The sequence below is a fragment of the Canis lupus genome, chromosome 5 (assembly GCF_003254725.2).
Source record: "Canis lupus dingo isolate Sandy chromosome 5, ASM325472v2, whole genome shotgun sequence".
Taxonomy (NCBI): Eukaryota; Metazoa; Chordata; class Mammalia; order Carnivora; family Canidae; genus Canis; species Canis lupus.
The window spans coordinates 12,301,532-12,308,219 of NC_064247.1; the positions used below are offsets into that span (position 1 = coordinate 12,301,532).

Below are 6,688 nucleotides of genomic sequence, written 5' to 3' on the forward strand. Positions count from 1 at the left end.
CTTCTCATTCCTGTCAATAGAATCACCATGCTTTTAGGCTCATTGGCTTCCACTGGACCACTTTCTCTCCCATCAAAATTTATTTTTTTAATCTATGTATTCATTTATCCACTCACTTATTCACTCACTCACTCAACACACACTTACTAGATGACTGTTCTGTGTCAGGTTCTGAATGAGGCACTAAAAGCATAGAATTAAGGGACATATCCTGAATCTCACATTGAAGAGTCCCCATCCATCAAGAGCATCCTTTATATAACCTTTGCTCTCATGGTTTCCAACAACACTATGTGTTTCAACCAAACTGGTTTTCTATCCTCACACTAACATGTTCTTTCTTAGTTTTATGCCTTTGTTTTTGAGGTTCTTCCTGCCTGAAATAACCTCCCCCAGTCAATCTGCCTTCTCAAGCCGACATCTCCTTGAAGTGCCAAATATTTTCAAAGTCTCAAGATAATGCTTTTTTACCTCCTCTGAATTCCTATAGGATTTTGTGACTCATTGGCTCCTTTCTCCCATCGTGATCATAGAAATATAAAAGGCATGGCAGAGAATGCTTTAGTAAGAAAAAGGTCTTAGAATCCTTGTGAAGTTGTCATAGCAAGGGCATATTTTCTGAGCAAGGATAAGATTAATTTGTTCCTTTACTAATCCATTTATTTATTCATTTCTGAGTTCTGCAAAAAAGGCATGAGCTCCCATAAAGTATGGGGCCAGTGCCAGGGTGGCTGTTTATGCTGCTACTGGCTCTGGGTCCTTGACTAACCTAGCCCTGCTGCTCTTAGCCTGGTAGCACTTGCTAACAGAGATCAAGCCTGGCTCAAGAAGTTGGGTATGGAACACCTGTTGACAGTGAAGGAGCTGTGTCATGGAAGTCTCACCCTCATGCCCACTCAAATTCTTGACAGACCTCTTCCATTAGGTCTAACCCAATAGGGTAAACAGTAACTCCAACACCCTCACAGGCAAAATGTGTTGATGTCTTAAGAGAGGTCATGTCAACCAGAACCACCTCTACTTTAACATCTCTTCACTGGGCAATCACAGGACAGTCTTGAAAGTTGAGCCCCACATTTTCAAACCCCATCATTTGCACAGGACCCTGTTCATGACAATGTCAACCATTATCATAGGACAAAAGTCCATTTATCCTGCACCCATGCCAGAATTAGAGAGAGGGAGTCTACTTTCCACTGAGGATCTACCCCCGGCCTCTGAAGTCTAGCCCAAATGGTGAGTAACTGGATCCTGGGAAACACCTCAGCCCAGAGCTTTCTGGAACAAACCATGAAGCCACCAAATTACAGTTACCACAAGACCCAATGGAAGGGGATGACAATGATAACAGAAACTTCCTACAGGTCCCCTACCAACAACAAGGGCAAGACTTTGTTGTTGCTGAGGCGGCTACCTGTCCCTGTCCATTATGCTACACTCACTCTGAGAGACAAAGAGTCTGTCCCAGGTAGAAGTGTCTACAGAATATATCTCAGGTATCCCAGACAGTGGCTCCAGAGTGCCAATCACAGCTTGAAATGACTTGTGTTGGCCAGAGGTATCTGTTCTATGTAGACTTCCAGGGATATCTGCTATAAGGTCAGAGATATCTCACCCTAAGGCTTGTAGGTTAAAAACTGCAAGATCAATGACTCTACCTACTAGACAATAGGTCAATACCAAAAACTTATGATCACATTCTGGCACTCAGCTCCACTTACCTGGGAACATGGAGTGGGAGAGAATGAGGAGGAGGGAAATGATATCTATCAAGGAACCTGCAACTTAGAGGTCCCATTCTGATAAACTGTTTAACAGCCAATGGGAACTTAAGTTGATAATTCTCTCTAGCCCTCAGTATTTCTATCTGTAAAATAGAATCATCTTTACACTGTAGGATGTTCAAGGGTCTGGAGAAGGCACTGGGGGTAGGGTCTCACAGAAGTTTGAGGGAAGAGTGATTCTTGCCCATGTTATAGCTTATTCTTCAGTCATTATTCACCACAGTATCCCAAAGACTCAGCAGAATGAATGGCACATATTAGGCCATCCTTATGCAAAATGAATGGATTGAGGTTTCTGCAGTCATTCATTCTCTCAAGGGCCTTGTATGAGTTGTTCAAAGTTAGGAGGAAAGCTCTATTTCTTTTCTGCCTCCCTACTTCCTTCCCTTATCCTCAGTTTACACACATTTTAGCTTGGACCAAAGTCTGTGACTGACTCTCTGCCCCTCCAACCCACCCAGTTGGCCATGTCATGGGAGTTGTGTGTGGTTGCCTTGGGACAGTGGTCATTCAGAGAAGCTAAATGAAGACTCGTAACATCATCTCTGCCTGAGGTTTGGAGCATGGATCAGGGTGGAAGAGGAGGATCAAGAAGCTGGAGTCAGAAATCTGGGGCCTATAACCTCCTGTGAGAACTCTGTGTCTTGTTTAAGCTCAGGCCTTGATTACTCTCAAGGCCCATCTCAGGAAGCCTAGGAGTAGGAAGGTGAGATTAGGGAAAGTATAGTGTAGTTGGAAGAAATCTAAGCATGCTGACTGGAACTAGGTTCTCCAAATCTCCAGGGCCATGCCTTTCACCACCCTTCCTATGCCAAGGACTACCATAACTAACAGAGAAATCCCAGAGCCCATTTATACGGGACCGAGTAACATGGCACTTGCTTCCCCCATGACTTGAAGCCGGGTATGGAAGGTAAAAGCCTTTTTGTTTTTTTTGTTTGTTTGTTTGTTTCTAAATTTTTTATTGGAGTTCAATTTGCCAACATACAGCATAACACCCAGTGCTCATCCTGCCAAGTACCCCCCTCAGTGCCCATCACCGGTCATCCCAACCCCCTGCCCGCCTCCCCTTCCACTACCCCATGTTCACTTCCCAGAGTTAGGTGTCTCTCATGTTTTGTCACTCTCACTGATATTTTCACTCATTCTCTCTCCTTTCCCTTTATTCCCTTTCACTAATTGGTAAAAGCTTTTTTGATTGTTACTCTCCCTACCTGACATTCCTGCCAGAGTTCCAGGTGAGAATGCCAGGGCTCTGATCCATTCACAACCAGAACTCTTGCCTTGTCATGAAGCCTCCTCTGTGTCACCAAGTGGTAGTAAGATAATGATGTCTTCTTCGTGGGTAAGCTATTCGTCTACTGTCATCCTCATCCTCATCCTCATTCTCCCATACTCCCATACTCCCATACTGTTCCAGCTGTCTGTCTTCTGTATATTAGGGGCCACTGGCGGGAGATCAGAAATTACCAGTGGAGGGGCATCTGGGTGGCTTAGCTGGCTCAGCATCTGACTTTGGCTCCTGTCATGGTCTCAGTGTCCTGAGATTGAGCCTTGTGTCAGGCTCCCTGCTCAGGGGGGAGTCTGTTCTCCCTCTCCTTCTGTTCTTTTCCCCCCACCCCAACTCATACTCTCTTGCTCACTCACTCTGCTCTCTTTCTCAAATAAATAAATAAAATCTTGAAAAGAAAGAAAATAAATTATGAGTGGAAATAATTATTATTCCTCATTTTTCGTTTTCTTTCTCTCCATTTGCTTCTGGCAGCAACCTTGGAAGTGGCTGCACTGCCTTGATGATCCCAGCTTTGGTGGCAGCGGTCCTTCCTTGGCGGTTCTAGTAGTGACCACATGCTCCCCTCTCTATGGGGTCAACACTGCTGGGTGGTCCATCCTATGGCTCCAATATCTACTAAGTGTCACATCTTCCACAGCAACTGCATTGTGTACAATGTGCTCATGAACTAGCACAGCAGTATTTTCTGCACTCTGGAAACTCCAGTCCTTTCCTTTTGTTCTGTAGCCATATTTCCTTCCAACAGTAAATAATTTCTGGGTTACTTCTCCCCCTTTTGCCTGGTTTCATCTCTTCAAGTCCTTTATAATTAGTTCCCCCTAATAAATGCCTTTTGTTTGTTTTTCTGGTAGTGTCCTATTTGATACACAAAAATTAAGGAAGGTGATTATTCATAGGTAGAAAACAATTTTCTCACTTTTTTCCCCAAAAGACATGGAAGAGAATATATAAGAAATGAAATTTAAAAAATTAATACATTATTGTCTATTTCAGTTACCTAAGCACTACCTGGTTGGTCATAAAATTAGATCATTGTTGAAATATTAATTTTCTTGAGTAAAAACACATGTCCATATATGTTATCTCCATTGGAACTGAATTTATGCATATGTCAAATTAATTATGAATGATGTCTTACATCTGAACTTATTGTACTCTCTGAACCACTAGGTACATCTTCTCACTATAATGTATCAAATTAAACGTGATATTTACACACACACACACACACACACACACACACACAAATGCTGTCTTCTTCTGTGGATATATCCATTGTGGAGGTGTAGCAAGGCTCAGATTCAAGCAAAGCTAACTCGCAAACTGCAAACTGGACACTCCCGTAGCAAATGTCTGCACAAGTGACATTATCAAGAAACAATTTGTCTGAAAGTTTTAAAAGAGTTGTGATCTAAATGTTAATCTGCAGAGAACCAGCTGATGAATGATGATCCAGCCGCCCATCTGTCCAGCACAGACAAAGCTATGGAATCAGGTGATGTTTATCTATAATTATTGACATTGCAAGATGTACACAATATATTATTGAGTGAAAAATTGGCTATAATAGTTTGAAAAGTATGGTTGCATTTTTTGTTTAAAAAAAGATATTCACGTATAACAAAAATAGTGGGAAGTACAGCAGAGATAGTAGTGATTATCTCCTGTTAGTGGGATGATGTGTGGTTTTTAATTTTCTTTTTACCAAGTTGGTTTTTTACATTTTCTACAATGAAGATATATTAATTTTGTTTAAAAGAAAAAAATTAAGTCAGTTAAAAGACAAACAGGTGCACTCCCAGACTTGTACAGAATGGGAGGCTGGCCAGAAGTGCTGTGTGGGAGTGGTGGGAGAAGCAAGGAGAGCTGGGGAGGGATATCTCCGGACCCACCCCCGCTAGGTTGTCAGAGGAGTTCCTCCCTTATCGCGTTATACGATACTATGAAACTATTTTAACAAGATTCTGGGTGATCTCTTAGGTTCCCTCAGATCAGGGTTCCAAAATCCAAACTAAAAATTCAATTAATTCAAAGAAAATGCATTAGTGATCGCCCTGTGCCAAGACTTATAGCAGGTCCTAAAGAGACGGAGATGAAGTCCCAAGTACTTGTCCCCCACATACCTACTGCTTTGTCAAGGGACTGATGCTGGCATTGGAGCAGAACAATTTCTCTTTGAACCCTTCCCTCTGCCTCTCACTAGCTGTGTGACCTTGGGGAAATTTCTTTTCCTCTTTGAGTTTCAAATTTTTCATCTTAAAGGGAAGGTAATAATTCTTCCTTTTATTTATTTTTTAGAGGGTTAAATAGAATGATGAATAAATCCAAGAGGAAAAGAGGGAGAAAGAGAGGGAAAGGGAGTGGTAGGGGAAAGAGAGTCATTTGTTTTCGAGGCCATTTTAGGCTTTCAAGGAATGAGAATAAATGATAGGGATGAAGAAGAAAATACAACAAAAAATCCTTACCCAGGGAGGGGTAGCCAAACTTTTAGAGTGAACCATTGGATATAAAAGTTAATTACACAGAAGTTTCAGAATTTTATAGAACATCCAATTAGCTTTTGCTGTTTGTGACCACATGCAGGTTTGACACAAACAGAGTTTCCAGGTAATCTGCATAGTCACTGAAGGACAAAAGATCTGCTTGACTCCTGCTTCCCAGAGACCCCAGATAAATGGGAACTTGGGGTGCCCTGGACAATGGTGGAAGAAAGAAGAGCCATAGCCTACTGAGTACACTTCATAGATACAGAGTACACAACATTGTGTGGGTGGCAAGGAAGACTGGGATTATTTGGCCAAGGTAAATTATTTCTGCCTTATAAAAAAAATTGCAGTTTCTATTTATATTTTTGTGAAATAAGTATGTAGGATATATAGAAATACTTTATATAAATAGTTTCTCTGTGTATTTTAGTTTATTATGTCCAGTGGTTACAACTGGAGGACCCAGTCCTATCCTGACCCTCAATCCTCTTAACCAAATGCTCCATAGAAGAGAGAAATGTAATGACCTTGAGACTATATTAAACACTGACCAACATTCCAATAGGCAACTTGACATCTTTTTTTTTTTTTTTTCAGTCTTACCTCCCTAACTATGCTGTAAGCACCTTTGTTGGAATTCTTAGCATAGTGCTGGTCTCAATAAATCATTACTTGGAAGGCTCACCAGTATTCCTCTCTCACCAAAATTATTCCATTATTGTGCAATTAACAACCAACCATGGTAAATCAAAATAATCAGCTTTCAATTGGCTAAATAGATTTGTTAGCATAGTGAATAATTATTCACCAGTAAATGAATTAGCCTAATTTGTTTAAGTGTAGGTCATAGCTAAAACATCATGTTCCCATCCTTTTAGGATATTGATTTGAACAAGGCTAAAGTAAGACAAAAACCATGACTTTAGCACTGGATGAAGACAAGTTAATTTAAAGAAAACCAATCAGTCCAGCACCATACTAGCTGCCATGAGAGGTAATGAAAGTATCATTGCCCTGTCCTCAAGAAGTTCTGAATCAAATTGAAGAGTTAAGACATGCATGGCAATTGGGAAATAATAAAGACACTGTATATCCAAAACAAAAAGATATGGAATAAATCTGCA

The 6,688-nt window shown here is 41.0% G+C and overlaps 1 long non-coding RNA gene across 1 annotated transcript; it reads left to right on the plus strand.

Annotated features, from left to right (window-relative positions):
- The first annotated feature begins 3,037 nt into the window (after nucleotides 1-3,037).
- On the plus strand, nucleotides 3,038-5,871 carry LOC112671170 (uncharacterized). The gene is made up of 3 exons (XR_003143441.3): nucleotides 3,038-3,129; nucleotides 4,508-4,573; nucleotides 5,662-5,871. It is a non-coding gene; the product is annotated as an uncharacterized LOC112671170 (long non-coding RNA).
- The last annotated feature ends 817 nt before the right edge of the window (nucleotides 5,872-6,688 follow it).